At 38.6% G+C, this 19,651-nt stretch overlaps 1 long non-coding RNA gene across 1 annotated transcript in view; it reads right to left on the bottom strand.

Annotated features, from left to right (window-relative positions):
- LOC122432408 overlaps positions 1 to 19,117 on the bottom strand; it is a 29,926-nt gene extending 10,809 nt beyond the window's left edge. The window contains exons 1-2 of the long non-coding RNA XR_006266817.1: positions 19,023 to 19,117; positions 3,045 to 3,047 (exon numbers count right to left, since the gene is read on the bottom strand). This is a non-coding gene — a long non-coding RNA (uncharacterized LOC122432408). The remainder of the gene's footprint in view (positions 1 to 3,044; positions 3,048 to 19,022) is intronic.
- Positions 19,118 to 19,651: the final 534 nt, after the last annotated feature.

The raw sequence follows: 19,651 nt of genomic DNA, 5'->3' as shown, positions 1-19,651 counted from the left end.
TCTTGGGGTATTTTGCCTTGGGTTATCCTGTTTGGGACTCTCTGGGTTTCTTGGACCTGTGTAACTATTTCCTTCCCCATTTTGGGGAAGTTTTCAGCTATTATCTCCTCGAGTATTTTTTCATGGCCTTTCTTTTTGTTTTCTTCTTCTGGGACTCCTATGATTTGGATGTTGGGGCATTTCACATTGTCCCAGAGGTCCCTGAGGTTGTCCTCATTTCTTTCAATTATTTTTTCTTTTTTCCTCTCTGCTTCATTTATTTCCACGATTTTATCTTCTACCTCACTTATCCTATCTTTTGTCTCCGTTATTCTACTGTTGGTTCCCTCCAGAGTTTTTGATCTCATTTATTGCATTATTCATTTTTAATTGACTCTTTTACTTCTTCTAGGTCCTTGTTAAACATTTCTTGCATCTTCTCAATCCTTGTCTCCAGGGTATTTATCTGTAACTCCATTTTGTTTTCAAGATTTTAGATCCGTTTTGTTATCATTATTCTAAATTATTTTTCTGGTAGATTCCCTATCTCCTCTTTTGGCTTGGTGGGCACTTTTCATGCACCTTTACCTGTTGGGTATTTCTCTGCCTTTTCATCTTGTTTAGATTGCTGTGTTTGGAGTGGGCTTTCTGTCTTCTGGTGGTCTGTGGTTCCTTTCTATTGTGGAGGTTTCACTCAGTGGGTGGGGTTGGACTATTGGCTTGTCAAGGTTTCTTGGTTATGGAAGCTTGCATCAGTGTTCTGGTGAGTGGAACTGGATTTCTTCTCTCTGGAGTGCAATGCAGTGTCCAGTAGTGAGTTTTGAGATGGGTCTATGTGTTAGGTGTGATTTTGGGCAGCCTCTATGTTGACACTCAGGGCTATGTTCCTGCTTTGCTGGAGAATTTGTGTGGTATGTCTTGCTCTGGAACTTACTGGCTCTTGGGTGGTTTCAGTGTAGGTATGGAGGCTTTTGGATGATCTCTTATTACTTAATGTTCCCTGTAGTCAGGAGTTCTCTGGTGTTCTCAGGTTTTGGGCTTAAGTCTCCTGCCTCTGGATTTCAGTCTTATTCTTCCAGTAGCCTCAAGACTTCTCCAACTATACAGCACTGATAATAAAACTTCTAGGTTAATGGTGAAAAGATTCTCAACCATGAGGGACACCCAGAGAGGTTCACAGAGTTACATGAAGAAGAGGAGAGGGAGGAAGGGGATAAAGATGAGTAGGAGGATAAAAAGCGGGACGCAAGGGGAGAGAGACAGATCTACGCAGTATTCTGTTCCCTAAGTGTTCTCCATAGCCCAGAACACCCACAGAGATTCACAGAATTGGATTGAGAAGAGAAGGGGGAGGGAGGAAATAGAGGTGATCTGGGGGACAAAAAGCCGAGTCAAAAGGGGGAAAGAATAATCATCACACTCTTGAGTAAAAATGGGTACTGAATATTGGATTCTTAAATGTCCACAATTGATATCAAATACTGAAAAACAAAGATTAAAAATCTAGAGTAGAGGTTAGACTCTTAAAAATACGATATTAAAAACAAAAACACAAAAAATTTAAGAAATATATATGAAGTTCGTTTTAAAAATAGGGTCTTTTTTTTGCAAGGTTATAGTGAAATTAAAATGAAAATTAAGGAGCAATAGAGGAGTAATAGAGGACTTTAACAGAAAACAAAGGAAAAAAAATTTAATTAAAAAAATAGTAAAAATATATAAGAATGAAAATGAAAATTAAAGAGTAATAGAGGAGTAATAGGGAATTTTAAAAGAAAATAAAAGAAAAAAAATGAAAAAAAGAATAAAAATTTAATTAAAAAAATAGTAAAAACATATCTAGGAATTTCTCTGGAGCTGTTACAGGCAGTGTGGGTTTGGTTTAGTTTCAGATAGCTCCTTGTTCCAGCTTACACTTCTCAATATCTATAGGCCCCTTCTGGTGTAGTCGGGGTTAACTACAGGGCTTTTAATCTTTTGCACAGGTCACTTCTGAAGTGGTTCCCTTTGTTTATTCGGCTTCTGTTTGCCGGTCTCTTCAGTGTCTAATTTCCGCCCTGACACAAGTGGGTGGAGGTGGTCTCTTGTTTGGGTTTGCTTGTTCAGTTGTGCTTTGGGGAGGTAGGGCACTGTAGACAAATATCACTGGCCTGTGTGGGGATCACTCACAGTGTTCTGGCCACACTGGGTTTGCCCTAGCACATGGTGCATGTGTTTTCCCTGTCTACACTGCTCAGGCTCCAGGCTGCTCTATAGGGAGCGGGCCCTGCGTTGCGTGCGGTTCCAGTTTTCAGGTACTCCACAAAGACGCAGACTCGGTTGGGCCTGCGTTTTGTGCCTTCCAGGGTCGGAGCATCTCAGGCAGCCAGGAGCTTGACGAGTGCACTCTCCCCGGGTGCGGTGCACCTATTCCCCTCCGCGGCCCCAGCCTCAGTTTCCGGGTGCGCCAGTTGGGTGCGCCTTGTGTCTGTTCTGGGGAGCTGTCTCTAGCCGCGACCCTCCCGGGGGATGTCAACCATCCAGAATCTCAGGAAGTCTTTGGTTCGAAACTGGGAGCCTGTTTGCAGTTTGGTAGGGGGTGCCATCTCTGGGGCCGAGTTTGCCCCTTTCCACTCCCCCCTGCCTCCTACCTCCAGCAGAGGATAGGCCAGTCCGCCGCTGTGTAGCTCATCTCTGGAATTGCTCAGTCCCTTTGTTCTGCAAAAGGCCAGCAGTGTGTTCAGTTAGCATGCTTTTTGCCGGTTAATTCTCTCTCTCTCTCTCTCTTGCTATCCCACAGTTTACATTGTTATCTCACGTTAGTTCCCTCTGATTGCCCTCAGGGCATTCAGGCCCGGTCCTTACCCTAAGCAATGCCACCCGCTCCTCTCCGTTCAGCCCCCACTTGCTGGTGGCGGATGTGAGCGTCTGGGTTACTTTTCTGCTGGGAGTTGCTTTTATGTATGTAATTTGTGGGTTTTATTTATTTTTCCTCCCAGTTAGGTTGCCCTCTGAGATTTGAAAACTTCCCCCAGACCAGCCCATTACAGGGTTTCCTGGTGTTTGGAAACTTCCTCTATTACAACTCCCTTCCCAGGACGGGTCTCCATTCCCAGCTCTTTTGTCTCTCATTTTATCTTTTTTTATTCTGTCCTACCTCCTTTCAAAGACAATGGGCTGCTTTTCTGGACACCTGATGTCCTCTGCTAGCGATCAGAAGTTGTTTTGTGCAATTTGCTCAGCATTCAAATGTTCTTTCGATGAATTTGTGGGGGAGAAAGTGGTCTCCCCATCCTATTCCTCCACCATCTTAGCTCCTCCTCCCTGCTTTCTTATTTAGACAATCATGTGCAGTACCAAAACTAGATTTATGATTTATGATTCATAAATGACAAGATAGAAAAAGGAAATACCAATGATCAGAAAAGTGTGGATATATACTATTTTAGGTACTGTTACTTATAAAATTCATTGAGTAATTTAGGTGGATGATAAGGAAATTGAAATATATTAAATGCCATTCTCTGAGATTCTTTACTTAATAACTAATAGCTACCATTATTGAGAATTAGCCAGTTGATGGGTGTACAGTGTCAGAAATGACTACATCCACACATACACACAGACATGTATGTAGAACAATATTTTCTGTGTTGCATACTTTCTGTTGTATAATCCTCAAAATAACACTATCCATATAAGGAATCCATTTTGAGTAGGAAAAAAAATGATGAAGCCAAGAAAAATTTAGAAACATTGTGCAGACTGCTTGGATCAAAATTGCTAAAGCCAGGATGAGAATTCAACAAGCTGACCTCATAGCTCGTGTTTTCACAAGTAAATTCTCCTCAGTTCAGCTAAGTCTCTCAGTCATTTCCGACTCTTTGTGATCCCATGAACCTCAGCATGCCAGGCCTCTCTGTCCATCACCAATTCCCAGAGTACACTCAAACTCATATACATTGAGTCAGTGATGCCATCCAATCATCTCATCCTCTTTTGTCCAATTCTCCTCTCGCCTTCCATCTTTCCAGCTTAAGGGTCTTTTCCAATGAGTCAGCTCTTTGCTTGAGGTGGCCAAAGTATTGGAGCTTCAGCATCATTCCTTCCAATGAATATTCAGGACCGATTTCCTTTAGGATGTACTGGTTGGATCTCCTTGCAGTCCAAGGGACTCTCAAGAGTCTTCTCCAACACCATAATTCAAATGCATCAATTCTTTGACACTCAGCTTTCTTCACAGTCCAACTCTCACATCCATACAGGACCACTGGAAAAAAACAAAGCTTTGACTAGACAGACCATTGTTGGCAAAGTAATGTCTCTGCTTTTAAATATGCTGTCTAGGTTGGTCATAACTTTGCTTCTAAGGAGTAAGTGTCTTTTAATTTCATGGCTGCAGTCACCATCTGCAGTGATTTTGGAGCCCCCTAAAAACAAAGTCAGCCACTTTTTCCCCATCTATTTCCCAAGAAGTGATGGGACTTGATGCCATGATCTTAGTTGAGCATTAAGCCAACTTTCCCCCTCTCCTCTTTCACGTTCATCAAGAGGCTCTTTAGTTCTTCTTCACTTTCTGCCATAAGGGTGGTGTCATCTGCATATCTGAGGTTATTGATATTTCTCCTAGCAATCTTGATTCCAGCTTGTGCTTCATCCAGCCCAGCATTTCTCATGATGTACTCTGCATAGAAGTTAAATAAGCAGGGTGACAATATAGAGCCTTGATGTACTCTTTTTCCTATTTGGAACCAGTCTGTTGTTCCATGTTCAGTTCTGTTTCTTTCTGACCTGCATACAGGTTTCTTAAGAGGCAGGTCAGGTGGTCTGGTATTTCCATCTCTTCAAGAATTGTCCACAATTTACTGTCATCCACAGAGTCAAAGGCATTGGCATAGTCAAGAAAGCAGAAGTAGATGTTTTTCTGGAACTCTCTTGTTTTTTTGATGATCCATTGGATGTTGTCAATTTGATCTCTGATTCCTCTACCTTTTTAAAATCCAGGTTGAACATATGGAAGTACAAGATTCATGTACTGTTGAAGCCTGGCTTGGAGGATTTTGAGCATTACTTTGCCAGTGTGTGAGAGGAGTGCAACTGTGTGGTAGTTTGAACATTCTTTGGCATTGCCTTTCTTTGGGACTGGAGTGAAATTGACTTTTCCAGTCCTGTGGCCCCTGCTGAGTTTTCCAGATTTGCTGCTATATTGAGTGCAGCACTTTCACAGCATTATCTTTGAGGATTTGAAGTAGCTCAACTGGAATGCCGTTGCCTCCACTAGCTTTGTTCATAGTGATGCTTCCTAAGGCCCACTTGACTTTGCATTCCAGAAAGTCTGGCTCTAGGTGAGTGATCGCAACATAATGATTATCTGGGTCGTGAAGATCCTTTTTGTACAGTTCTTCTGTGTATTCTCACCACCTCTTCTTAATATCTTCTTCTTCTGTTAGGTCCATACCATTTCTGTCCTTTATTGAGCCCATCTTTGCGTGAAATGTTCCCTTGGTATCTCTGATTTTCTTGAAGAGATCTCTAGTCTTTACCATTCTATTATTTTTCTCTATTTCTTTTCAGTGATCACTGCAGAAGCCTTTCTTATCTCCCCTTGCTATTCTTTGGAACTCTGCATTCAGATGGGCATATCTTTCCTTTTCTCTTTTGCCTTTTTGTTTCTCTTCTTTTCACAGCTATTTGTAAGGCCTTGTCAGACAACCATTTTGCTTTTTTGCACTTCTTTTTCTTGGGTATCTTCTGGATCCCTTTCTCCTGTAATATGTCATGAACCTCCGTTCATAGTTCTTCAGGCACTGTGTCTATCATATCTAATCCCCTGACTCTATTTGTCACTTCCCCTGTATGACTGTAAGGGATTTGACTTAGGTCACACCTGAATAGTCTAGTGGTTTCCCTGCTTCAATTTAAGTCTGAATTTAGCAAGTGAATTTGGCAATTGGATTTGGATAATCTTTGTTACCTCTTTTGTTTTTTCAAAAGTGAACCACTTTCTCTACTCTTTTCAGCGTTGTTTCAGTATTGCATGAAGGATGATAATGTCAAGGTCATTGGTTAAGTCATGTTCCTGGTTTTAGCTTCCAATATTCAAACTAATTTATGGGTGACCTTGAACTGCTCATTTTGTGTCATTCATCCAGTTAATTTTTAGGATATAGTATCTGATCTCCAAGATCACTTCCAGCTCATAATTTCCCAAATCTGGATTCATCCAGTGAAGTTCAAGCAATTTTGCCATTTGCAGGGAATTCAAGATGGGTTTGTAACATACTTTAAAAAAATGGATCTCATTCATACATTTATTTATATATCTATCAACTTTGTTATATTTAAGCGTCTCTAGTATAAAATGTATTTAACCTTCACTCTCTTCCTCGCTCTCTCCCTCTTTAGCACACACACATACAGACACACTCACACACACAATGCTTTCTTGTTTTAAATTTCCTTTTTCTCTAGGGAGTGCAAGTTAAGTTATAATAACGTGGTGCTGATGAGTTTGCCTGATGCAGTTTCTACATAAAAGGGGAGAAGGAACTAAGGAATCTGGGGTCCTTGGGCACTGAAGAATACAGAGGAAAACTTTGCCGGATTATTATTCTGTCCATGACTTCCCAGCAAAGTTAAGATAGTACAAATCAGAGTTTATGAAAAAATTTGGTTTCCATTCAGATTCTTTAATCCACTAGCTATCTTTAATAGCTAGGGAAACACCAACAACACTGGGGTGGATAGCCATTCCTTTCTCCAGAGGATCTTCAGGACCCAGGGATCAAACCTGGGTCTCTTGCATTGCAGGAAGACTCTTTTCCATCTGAGCCACCAGGGAAGCCCCTACTATCTATATTTTGTGGAAAAATTGAAACTCAGAATTATTTTACATATACTCTTTTTTTTTTTTTTTTACCCTTCAACACAGAGATGATATTGATCACAATCACAAATAGGTGGTGAGATCATACTTGTAAACTGTAAATAGGTGAAACTACATAGGTCATTTCAATTTTTTGACTGCTTCATCAGAGACAGGCGTTGTGCTAAGAATTTCCCAGTGATATCTGTGATGCTCACACCTCACTGTGACACAGCTGTTTCCTTTTTCTACAGGTGAGCTTTGAAACTGAGAATCCTTATTATTCCGAGGACAGGTAGCTAATTATGGTGCAGAGTTAATATTTTATTTCTGATCGAGTTGACATGGAAGTTGATGCTCTACTGACTCCCAAAAGAGCCTACGTTAACTGATAAATTGTTTTACTACAGTTAACTTCTCCACCAATGACCACTACTTGTACTCATTCTCCCTAGATACTTCCATGTGATCTGTACTTTTGAGGCACCTGGGGTCTCTTAAACAGCCATGAGATGCACAGGGTGTGCATTGCTGTGATTGCCCTGGAATATAATGATTACTAGAACTAAAGCAAAATAGAAAAGAAAGTGACTGAGCAACATTGTATAATGCAAACCAAGGATTTGCCTGAGGTGCAAGGTTTTCCTGAGGTGCAAGGTGTTTTCCTGAGGCCAATATTATACCATGTGAAGATGGGAGAGATTATACCGTGATATTAAGGATACTGGTCACATAATGTTATCAGAAGACATTTTTCTGATTAACCCTTCTTAACTTCTCTTACTCCTGTGATGTTTCTATAATTTTAATTATAATTTGCTTCATCATTATCCAGATAGTTCCTTGGGGATATGCTCTAAATGTGTGCAGTGTTCAAAATTCTATTATAAATAGTGAGGAATTATCATTTTTTTTGTTGTTGTTGTTGCTGCTGAAGGTAAGTCTGCAAATTTTATACTCTGCAATAGAGATTAATTATCTTTTATTTTTATCCCTTTTTTTGAAGAGACTAAAACCTTACTTGTGGACCTATTTGTTATCACAATGTTTTATTGTCTGGAATTATATACTTGGGAAATATTACTATTTATATTAATAGTTGATGTAAAAATTCATAAGAATATCTTGCTACCTTAGGGACTTACTGGAATTTTTGCTCTTCAGGTTTTGCCTTTTATGTCTTCTCTACAAAGATTATTGATTTTCACATTGTGTTTTTAAATGTATCTGAGTGAAACAGAGGGTATTGCATCATTGGGAATGATTGTTATTGTTCAGTCACTAAATTGTGTCCTACTCTTTGCCATCCCATGGACTGCAGCTTGCCATGCTTCCCTGTCTTTCACTATATAACACAAATAATTATACCTTTGTTGTAATGTGTGTGTGTGTGTACAATTCCTGAAAAGTTAATGAGAGTGATTTTTTTAGTTTGTAAATTATACATTGTATATGTTTAATTGCTTTAAAAGATGATGCACAGTTTTATAATAAAGTGGTTCTCTGTGAAAAGTTAATTCAGTCATCTGACCCTAGCACTATAGGATCACCTAACGTTGAGAGGCATAGATAATAGTGGTCCAAGTGTTTTTCAGGCTTTAGGTCAATGCCAAGCTCTTCTGGTTCATCAAGCATGAATTATCAAACGGATAACTTTTTCTATTTTTTGGACAATAATCAAACTGAATTTTAAATGTAGAGAAATAGAATATTAGAAAAAGCTATCAAAGAGGCAGCAGTGATATAAGGTTATTAAGAATGTACCCCTAGAGTCCAATTAATTGGTTTGCATTTCCGTCTGGCCAATTTGCAGATGTCTGATCCAAGGAAAGCCTATTAGTCTCTCAGTGCTTCAGTTTTCTAATTTTTTTTTTTTTTTCGAAAGATACACTAATTAGAATCTCCTTCATGGGACCTTTGCTTATAAAAGATTGTGTAAGGGTTCAACAAAAGTTAGCTATTCTCTTACCTTAAAGCTGAGACTGTTGCCACTGGAAAAAAAAAACATTTAACAGCAATTTTATTAGTTATGGACACAGTAATGCATTCTATAAAGCTGATCTGGAGATCAGGATGCTTAAAAACTGTGTGTGATTATCTCTGAATGTCTACAATATATAATAACTAATGTAGTCAGTTTGAAGTGTTCTAAAATGAATGAGACACAATCTACTATCACAGAGCTAATGATTATGAAAAGTGGAAGAAAATCTATTTGTCACACAGGGAGGAAAATTGGAGAAGTAGTATTACTTTATGTTTCTTAGGTGCCTTGATGATTTTTTATATATTTTATATTTAGTTGCTGTTGTTCAGTCACTAAGTTGCATTTGGCTATTTGAGACTTCGTGGACTGCAGCATGCCAGGTTCCTCTGTCCTTCACTATCTCCCAGAGTTTCCTAATACTCATGTCCATTGAGTTGGTGATGCTATCTAACCATCTCATCCTCTTATAATTAGTTGTACCAATAATCCAAATCAAACTCTGTTAATTAGATAATTATGGGTTCACCAAGGAGAGTTAAGAGTTTTTATATATGAAAATTCTTGGTCTTAGCTCTATCTCCCAGTCAAAATCTTCAACTCAAATCTGGCTTAGTATATCCACACTTAGCAGCTAGAAGATCTACAGTCATGAAAATATACGGTACAGGTGAACCCAGACAAGAACTGAAATATGAGTACCTATGTTATGTGACCAAATCATTTTCTCTATGGTGCATTTAATTCCCATATGAATGATTTCAGGAGTAGGAAAATAGTTCACAGATATCAATAAAATTCCAAATTGTTAGTTGCTACCCTCTTCCAACAACACAAGAGAAGACTTTACACATGGACATCACCAGAAGATCAATACCGAAATCAGATTGATTATATTCTTTGCAGCCAACGATGGAGAAGCTCTATCGGTCAGGAAAAACAAGACTGGGAGCTGACTGTGGCTCAAATCATGAACTCCTTATTGCCAAATTCAGACTTAAAATAAAGAAAGTGGGAAAAAAAATAAAAAAAAAATAAAGAAAGTGGGGAAAACCACTAGACCATTCAGGTATGACCTAAATCAAATCCCTTATGATTATACAGTGGAAGTGAGAAATAGGTTTAAGGGACTAGATATGATAGACAAGGGTGCTTGAAGAACTATGGACAGGGGTTCATGACATTGTAAAGGAGACAGGGATCAAGACCATCCCCATGGAAGGGCTGGAAAAAAATATTTCATGCAAATGGAGACTAAAAGAAAGCAGGAGTCGCAATACTCATATCAGATAAAATAGACTTTAAAATAAAGGCTGTGAAAAGAGACAAAGAAGGACACTACATAATGATCAAAGGATCAATCCAAGAAGAAGATATAGCAATTATAAATATATATGCACCCAACATAGGAGCACCTAGAGGGATCGGGTGGAGAGGGAGTTGGGAGGGGGGATAGGGATGGGGAATACATGTAAATCCATGGCTGATTCATGTCAATGTTTGGCAAAAACCACTACAATATTGTAAAGTAATTAGCCTCCAACTAATAAAAATAAATGGAAAATATAATAATAACAACTCTAGACTCACTTTGGTCTTCCATGATAAATACCAATTTGAATATTTTAGAGGTAATTAGCATAAATTTTGATACTGAATTTCTTTTCTTTGAGCATACATTGAAATCAGGCTTATTTTGTTATATTTTTCTTTGTAATAAAAGGAAAAAAGATGCCAAATCCACACAGCTTCACCAATTTTGGGGGAAAAAAAAGTCTCCCTATTTTGTGAATTACTTTCAACCACAAATGTCTCTTTTTACATTTTTTTTAAATGATCAAATGTTTCCCCTGAGAGAAAGACAACACTCATACATACAAATGCTCTTCTTCCTTAGGAATTGGCTTCCACAGTTTCATCAACAAAGTGTTTTCTTCTTAAGGAAACCCAAGTCTTGGGCAGAAGTCAAAGAGGATATTTTATTTGGTGTGGACTAAGAAAGTATTTCACTATTGTGTATACATGTCAGCTTCATCCAGTTGGAGCAGAGTTAGACAGGTTCATCTACTTTCCTTTAAATTGTGAAAAGTATAGAGGCTTGGAAAAGGAGGGTTATTGAAATGACCAACAATACCTCTTAACCTACTTGGTTGTAGAAGAAATCTTCCCCTGAAAGCTGGAATACCCAGGGTACCTGAATGTGTGAAGTAGGCCTTTAAAAGTACAGTCTCTGTTCCTTGGGGAGTGAGTTCCTAATATTCCCCAGACATGACTGCACCAGGTTCACTGACCCTCCAAGCTGCAATTGTGATTAGAAAGCTTCACTTAGAAAAAAAAAAAAAAAGCCTGTAAAGACAAAGATAACAATAGATCTTATTTTAAACCCAGAAGTTGTTGAAGTAATTAGCCTTCAATTAAAAATAAATTAAATTAATTTCCAAAAAATAAGAGAAAAATAAACTATTTAATGATGGCCATCAGAAAAAACACTAATCCTTGATTCAGTTCAGTTCATCACTCCAAGTCAGTCTAATCTTGGAGCCCCCCATGGACTGCTTCCCATATCCATCATTCAACTCCTGGGAGCTTACCAAACTCATGTCCCATCAAGTCAGTAATGCCATCCAACCATCTGATCACTCTGTTGGTTCCTTCTCCTCCTGCCTTCAATTTTCCCCATCATCAGGGTCTTTCCTAGTGACTCAGGTTTTAGCATCAAGTGGCCAAAGTATTGGAGTTTCAGCTTCACCATCGGTCCTTCCAATGAATATTCAAGACTGATTTACTTTAGGATAGACTGGTTGGATCTCTTTGTTGTTTGAGGGGTTCTCAAGAGTCTTCTCCAACACCACAGTTCAAAAGCATCAATTCTTCAGCTCTCAGATTTCTTTATACTCCAACTCTCACATCTTCACATGACTACTGGAAAAAACACAGCTTTGACTAGAAGGACCTTTGTTGGCAAAGTAATGTCTCTGCTTTTTAACAGGCTGTCAAGGTTGATAATAGCTTTTCTTCCAAGGAGCAAGGGTCTTTTAATTTCATGGCTGCAGTCACCATATGCAGTGATTTTGGAGCCCCCAAAATAAACTCTGTCACTGTGTCCATTGTTTACCCATCTATTTGCATGAAGTGATTGGACGGGATGCCATGATATATGTTTTCTGAAAGTTCAGTTTTAAGCCAACTTTTTCACTCTCATCTTTCACTTTCATCAACAGGCTGTTTAGTTCTTCTCCACTTTCTCTCATAAGGGTGATGCAATCTGCATACTTGTGGTTGTTGATATTACTCCCAACAATCTTGATTCCAGCTTGTGTTTCATCCAGCCTGGCACTTCTCATGATGTACTCTGCATATAAGTTAAATTAGTAGGGTGACAATATACAGCCTTGACGTACTCAATTCCTGATTTGGAACCAGTGTGTTGTTCCATGTCCAGTTCTAACTGATGCTTTCAAACCTGCATACAGATTTCTCAAGAGGCAGGTCAGGTGGCCTGGTACTCCCATCACTTTAAGAATTTCCACAGTTTGTTGTGATCTACACAGTCAAAGGCATTGGCATAGTCAGTAAAACAGAAATAGATGTGCTTCTGGAACTCTCTTGCTTTTTCAATGATCCAGCGGATGTTGGCAATTTGATCTCTGGTTCCTCTGCCTTTTCTAAATCCAGTTGAACAACTGGAAGTTCACAGTTCACAATCATTTGAAGTCTTGCTAGGAGAATTTTGATCATTACTTTACTAGCGTGTGAGATGAGTGCAATTGTCAATAAAGCAGAAATAGATGTTTTTTCTGGAACTCTCTTGCTTTTTTGATGATCCAGCAGATGCTGGTAATTTGATCTCTGGTTCCTCTGCCTTGTCTAAAACCAACTTGAACATCTGGAAGTTCACATTTCGCATAATGCTGAAGCCTGGCTTGAAGAATTTTGAGCATTACTTTACTAGTGTGTGAGTTGAGTGCAATTGTGCAGTAGTTTGAGCATTCTTTGCCATTGCCTTTCTTTGGGATTGGAATGAAAACTGACATTTTCCAGTCCTGTGGCCACTGCTGGGTTTTCCAAATTTGCTGGCATATTGAGTACAGCACTCCCATAGCATCACCTTTTAGGATTTGAAAAGCTCAACTGGAATTCCATCACCTCCATTGGCTCTGTTCGTAGTGATGCTTCCTAAGACCCACTTGACTTCACATTCCAGGATGTCTGTCTCTAGGTGAGTGATCATGCCATCATGATTATCTGAGTCAGGAAGAGCTTTTTTGTGTAGTGCTTCTGTGTATTCCTGCCTCCTCTTCTTAGTATCTTCTGCTTCTGTTAGGTCCATACAATCTCTGTCCTTTACTGAGCCCATCTTTGCATGAAACGTTCCCTTGGTTTCTCGAAGAGATCTCTAGTCTTTCCCATTCTAATGTTTTCCTCTATTTCTTTGCACTGATCATTGAGGAAATCTTTCTTATCTCTCCTTTCTATTCTTTGGAACTCTACATTCAAAGCAATGTATCTTTCCTTTTCTCCTTTGCCTTTGTTCTCTCTTCTTTTCTCAGCTATTTGTAAATCCTCCTCAGAGAATCATTTTGCTTTTTTGCATTTTGTTTTCTTGTGGATGGTCTGATTCACTGCCTCCTGTGTAATGTTATGCACCTATGCCCACAGTTCTTCAGGCACTCTGTCTATCAGACCTAATCCCTTGAATCTATTTGTCATTTTTGCTGTATAATTAATTGTACAGGATTTGACTTAGGTCATACCTGAATGGTCTGGTGGTTTTCCCTACTGTCTTCAATTTAAGTCTGAATTTGGCAATAAAGAGTTCATGATCTGAGCCACAATCAGCTCCCAGTCTTGTTTTTGCTGACTGCATAGAACCTCTCCATCTTCAGCTACAAAGAATATAATCAATCTGATTTTGGTATTGACCATCTGGTGATATCCAAGTGTAGAGTCTTCTCTTGTGTTGTTGGAAGAGGGTGTTTGCTATGACCAGTGTGTTCTCTTGGCAAAGCTCAATTAGCCTTTGTGCTGCTTCATTCTGTACTCCAAGGCCAAATTTGCCTGTTACTCCAGGTATCTCTTGACTTCCTACTTTTGCATTCCAGTCTCCTATAGTGAAAAGGACATCTTTTTCGGGTGTTATTTCTAGAAGCTCTTGTAGGTCTTCATCAGTTCAATTCAGTCGCTCAGTCGTGTCCGAGTCTTTGCAACCCAATGAACCACTGCACTCCATGCCTCCCTGTCCATCACCAACAGCCGGAGTTCACCCAAACTCATGTCCGTTGAGTCAGTGATGCCATCCAGCCATCTCATTGTCTATAGTCCCCTTCTCCTCCTGCCTTCAGTCTTTCCCAGCATAAGGCTCTTTTCAAATGAGTCAGCTCTTCACATCAGGTGACCAAAATATTGGAGTTTCAGCTTCAACATCAGTCCTTCAAATGAACACCCAGGACTGATCTCTTTTAGGATGGACTGGTTGGATCTCCTCGCAGTCCAAAGGACTCTCAAGAGTCTTCTCCAACACCACATTTCAAACGTGTCAATTCTTTGGCACTCAGCTTTCTTTCTTTTTTTCTTTTTTTTAATTTTTTCAAGTAATGTTATGTACAGTTTTATTGCCAGTATATGCACAACAGTAAGCATAAAACTATAAATACACAATGTAATTAACAGTAGAAAACAAAATTGTTACAGGTAAGGGGGGGTGATGTAGAGAAACTATTTTCCTGCTGCTAGAACAAAAACAAAGGAAGGTAAAAGCCTATGACAAATCATCCATTCAGTACTCTTGTCTTAAATTCTTTACATACATTTCTACATTTTTTTTCAATTAAACAAAGAAAGTACAGATAACTCTGGTAACAATAGCAAATTGCTTCCCTAATAGCCATTTGCCTTTCCAGTCAAATTCACTTTATGTTAAGATTTAAAAAAAAAAAAGTCAAGGTAAGAAATCATTAGTATCCTGGTTCCATAAGATCTAATCTGCCTTTCACCAAAACCAGTAATTTTTGAAAGTTGGCTGCACGTGAAAATAAGAGGTGTAGCAAAAGGTGATTAAAAAATTTGTTAAAAAGTAACAGAAGATCACCCTTTTAGTAGTTTTCCAAAAGACGCTATATAGGCAGCAGCTCAGTTAAAAGTATTAGCCCTGAAGAGGTAGAGAATTTGAGCCCATTACATGAAGGTAATAATAGCCTTGGCACCATCTTCTCTCTCATCAGGATCAATGTTTTAGTCCAACTCTCACATACATACATGACCACTGGAAAAACCATAGCCTTAACTAGACAAGCTTTTGTTGACAAAGTAATGTCTCCGCTTTTTAATACGCTGTCTCGGTTGGTCATACCTTTCCTTCTAAGGAGTAACTGTCTTTTAATTTCATGGCTGCAGTCACCATCTGCAGCGATTTTGCAGCCCCCCAAAATAAAGTCTGTCACTGTTTCCACTGTTTCTCCATCTATTTGCCATGAAGTGATGGGACCAGATTCCATGATCTTAGTTTTCTGAATGTTGAGCATTAAACCTTCATAGAGCCATTCAACTTCAGCTTCTTCAGCATGACTGGTCAGGGAATAGACTTGGTGTTTTGTTTTGTTTTGTTTTTTATTGTGATATTGAATCATTTCCTTGGAAACAAACAGAGATCATTGAGACATTTTTTGAGATTGCATCACATACTGCATTTTGGACTCTTGTGGAGTATGATGATTACTCCATTTCATCTAAGCAATTCTTGCCCACAGTAGTAGATATAGTGGTCATCTGAGTTAAATTCACCCATTCCAGTCCTTTTTAGTTCGCTGATTCCTAAAATGTCGATGTTAACTCTTGCCATCTCCTGTTTGACTACTTCAATTTGCCTTGATTCATGGACCTAACATTCCAGGTTCCTATGCAATATTGCTCTCTACAACATAGGACTTTACTTCCATCACCAGTTACGTCCATAACTGGGTGCTGTTTTTGCTTTGGCTCTGTCTCTTCATTCTTTCTGGAGTTATCTCTCCACCAATCTCCAGTAGCATATTGAGCACCTACCAACCCGGTGAGTTCATCTTTCTGTGTCCTATCCATTTGCCTTTTTATACTGTTTATGGGGTTTATACTGTTTATACTGTTTATATTGTTCAAGGCAAGACTACTGAAGTGGTTATTCTTGTTTGTGCATGTCCAATTCAGTTCCTTGAAACAAAACAAGCAATTTTAGCATATGTGCTGCTGAAGCGAGCAGTTCAAACCTGTGTTGTTCAGGTGTCAACTCCTAGAGGAGAACATAGGCAAAACACTCTCCGACATAAATCACAGCAAGATCCTCTATGACCCACCTCCCAGAATATTGGAAATAAAAGCAAAAATAAACAAATGGGACCTAATTAAACTTAAAAGCTTTTACACAACAAAGGAAACTATAAGCAAGGTGAAAAGACAGCCCTCAGATTGGGAGAAAATAATAGCAAATGAAGCAACAGACAAAGGATTAATCTCAAAAATATACAAGCAACTCCTGCAGCTCAATTCCAGAAAAATAAATGACTCAATAAAAAAAAAAATGGGCCAAAGAACTAAACAGACATTTCTCCAGAGAAGACATACAGATGGCTAACAAACACATGAAAAGATGCTCAACATCACTCATTATTAGAGAAATGCAAATCAAAACCACAATGAGGTACCATTACACGCCAGTCAGGATGGCTGCTATCCAAAAGTCCACAAGCAATAAATGCTGGAGAGGGTGTGGAGAAAAGGGAACCCTCTTACACTGTTGGTGGGAATGCAAACTAGTACAGCCGCTATGGAGAACAGTGTGGAGATTTCTTAAAAAAGTGGAAATAGAGCTGCCATATGACCCAGCAATCCCACTTCTGGGCATGCACAGCGAGAAAACCAGATCTGAAAGAGACATGTGCACCCCAATGTTCATTGCAGCACTGTTTATAATAGCCAGGACATGGAAGCAACCTAGATGCCCATCAGCAGACGAATGGATAAGGAAGCTGTGGTTCATATACACCATGGAATATTACTCAGCCATTAAAGATAATTCATTTGAATCAGTTCTAATGAGATGGATGAAACTGGAGCCCCTTATACAGAGTGAGGTAAGCCAGAAAGATAAAGAACATTACAGCATACTTACACATATATATGGAATTTAGAAAGATGGTAACGATAACCCTATATGCAAAACAGAAAAAGAGACACAAGTGTAGAGAACAGACTTTTGGACTCTGTGGGAGAAGGTGAGGGTGGGATGTTTTGAGAGAACAGCATGAACATTATCTAAAGTGAAACAGATCACCAGCCCAGGTGGGATGCATGAGACAAGTGCCCAGGCCTGGTGCACTGGGAAGACCCAGAGGGATCGGGTGTAGAGGGAGGTGGGAGGGGGGATCGGGATGGGGAATACATGTAGTTCCATGGCTGATTCATGTCAATGTATGACAAAACCCACTGCAATGTTGTGAAGTGGTTGACCTCCAACTAATACAGATAAATGAAAAAATAAATAAATAAATAAAATACTATATGCTGCTGCAAAAAAAAAAAAAACAAAAAACAAGCAAAAGCAAAAAAAAAAAGCACTAGTGTTAAACTATTTAAACATCCCAACTGTTTCTGATGCATTTTCATCATTTGTTTATATCTGTCTCTTCCATTCCCTGTGACCTTCCTAGTTGAAGGGATTCTGGTTCAAATTATTTGTATTATATCTGTGTTTTTCACCTAGATGTTGTAAATTGTAAGCTGTTTTCTTCATTCTTTGCTACGTGTAGACTTAAAAACAATAAATACCCTCTGTCTCCATCATATATCATTAAAATTCAACTTTTAAAATTACATAGCATTAATTTGTTATGTAACCTGCAGCAAGAATCTAAGCTATTTGTTTTCTACACAGAGAAATAATTTCCCTAACATTATTAATTAAATTAATAAATTGATTATTAATAAATTAAATTAAATAATCCATCTCTTTCTTATTAATTTATAATTAACAAGACTTTAAAAATATCACCTCATTTACTAAAATAACTCAATAAAGTCCATGAGTTTAGAGTTTTAGAAAACTTGATAGGTATAGGGCATTTTTATATAAGCTTTACTTTATGAAAAGAAAAAGTTTTTTTAGAACATAGATAAAGTATAGTTGACACCTGAACAACACAGGTTTGAACTGCATGGATCCATTCATAGGTCGTTTTCTTTTCAATAAATACTACTACAGTCCTACTCTATCCAAAGTTGTTTGACTCTTCAGATGAAGAACTGTATATCTAATGCAAAGTTAAGCCAAATTCTACAACCAGTGGGGTTTATGTCCCTAATCCTACATTGCTCAAGGGTCAAATGTATATGTATGCATCATAATAAAATTTGATATACAGAAAAGTATGAAAAATATACAATATAAATCATCCACTACAGGTAACTACTCCAAGTTTAAAGGCAATTCATTTTCCTTCATATTTTATGTACTTTATTAAAATGTGTTCATAGAATATATGATGATTTACTACTTATACTGCTCCCCCCCACTTTTTTTTTTTACCAGCAAGTCAGTCATTCATCAATATCCAGGGGGGGATGGTTCTAGGACACCTCTCCACCCTACCCACCAAATGCAGGGGTGATAAATTCCCTTATATAAAACGGTATAGCATAGCACAGCTCTCCCATCAACTCAGAGGTTCTACATCAGTGGATTCACCAAATATGGCTCCTAGATGAATTGCCAAATTCAGGTTCCTCAAATATAAAAGCCTGATGATGTATCAGGATTCTGGGTTTCCCTGGTGTCTCAGATGGTAAAGAATCTGCCTGTAATGCAGAAGACCTGGATTCAATCCCTGGGTCAGGAAGATCCCATGGAGAAGGGAATAGCAACCCATTCAAGTATTCTTGCTTGGAGAATCCCATGGTCAGAGTAACCTGTCAGACTATAGTTCACAGAGTTGCAAAGAGTTGGATACTAACTACTAACACTACTATTACTACAATATCAGAATTTTATATACCATGTAAGATTATTTCCAAAATATGTTTCTAATACTCTGTAATGTATCTAATTTCAATATTTTGTCACTTTTTCTAATTAGTAAAATGCTTCCTTGGTGGCTCAGTAGTAAAGAATCCACCTGCAAATACAGGAGACATGAGTTCTATCCCTGGGATAGATTCCAAGGAGAAGGAAATGGTGGGAAGATCCACTGGAGAAGGTAATGGCAACCCATTCCAGTATTCTTGCCTGGAAAATTCCATGGACAGAAGTTGCTAGCTGACCACAGTCCATGGACATGACGTGTGACCAAAAGAGTCGGACATGACATAGAACATGACAAAGAACAACAAATTAGAAAATACTAATCCTATAATAAATTATCTTACTCAAGATTGGTTTAGAATGATCCAGTATTTTTAAGATTAAATACTGAAAAAAAGAAATGTTGAGTAAGACAATAAGTCTACTTTAACATTTTTGCTGTTGTTGTTCAGTCACTAAATTGTGTGTCCAACTCTTTTCAACCCCATGGACAGCAGCATGCCAGTCTTACTTGTCCATCACTATCTCCAAGATTATGCTAAAACTCATGTACATTCAATCAGTGATGCCATCCAACCATCTCATCCTCTGTCACCTCCTTCTCCTCCTGCCCTCAAGCTTTCTCAGCATCAAGGTCTTTTTCAATGAGCTGGGTCTTCACATCAGGTGGCCAACATATTGGAGCTTCAGCATCAGTCCTTCCAATGAATATTCATGGTTAATTTCCTTTAGGATTAATTGGTTTGATCCCCTTGCAGTCCAAGGACTCTTAAGAGTCTTCTCCAGCATTACAATT

The sequence above is a fragment of the Cervus canadensis genome, chromosome 31 (genome assembly GCF_019320065.1).
Source record: "Cervus canadensis isolate Bull #8, Minnesota chromosome 31, ASM1932006v1, whole genome shotgun sequence".
Lineage (NCBI taxonomy): Eukaryota > Metazoa > Chordata > Mammalia > Artiodactyla > Cervidae > Cervus > Cervus canadensis.
Note: the sequence above shows the minus strand (reverse complement) of the source record. Positions and strands in the feature narration are given on the sequence as shown.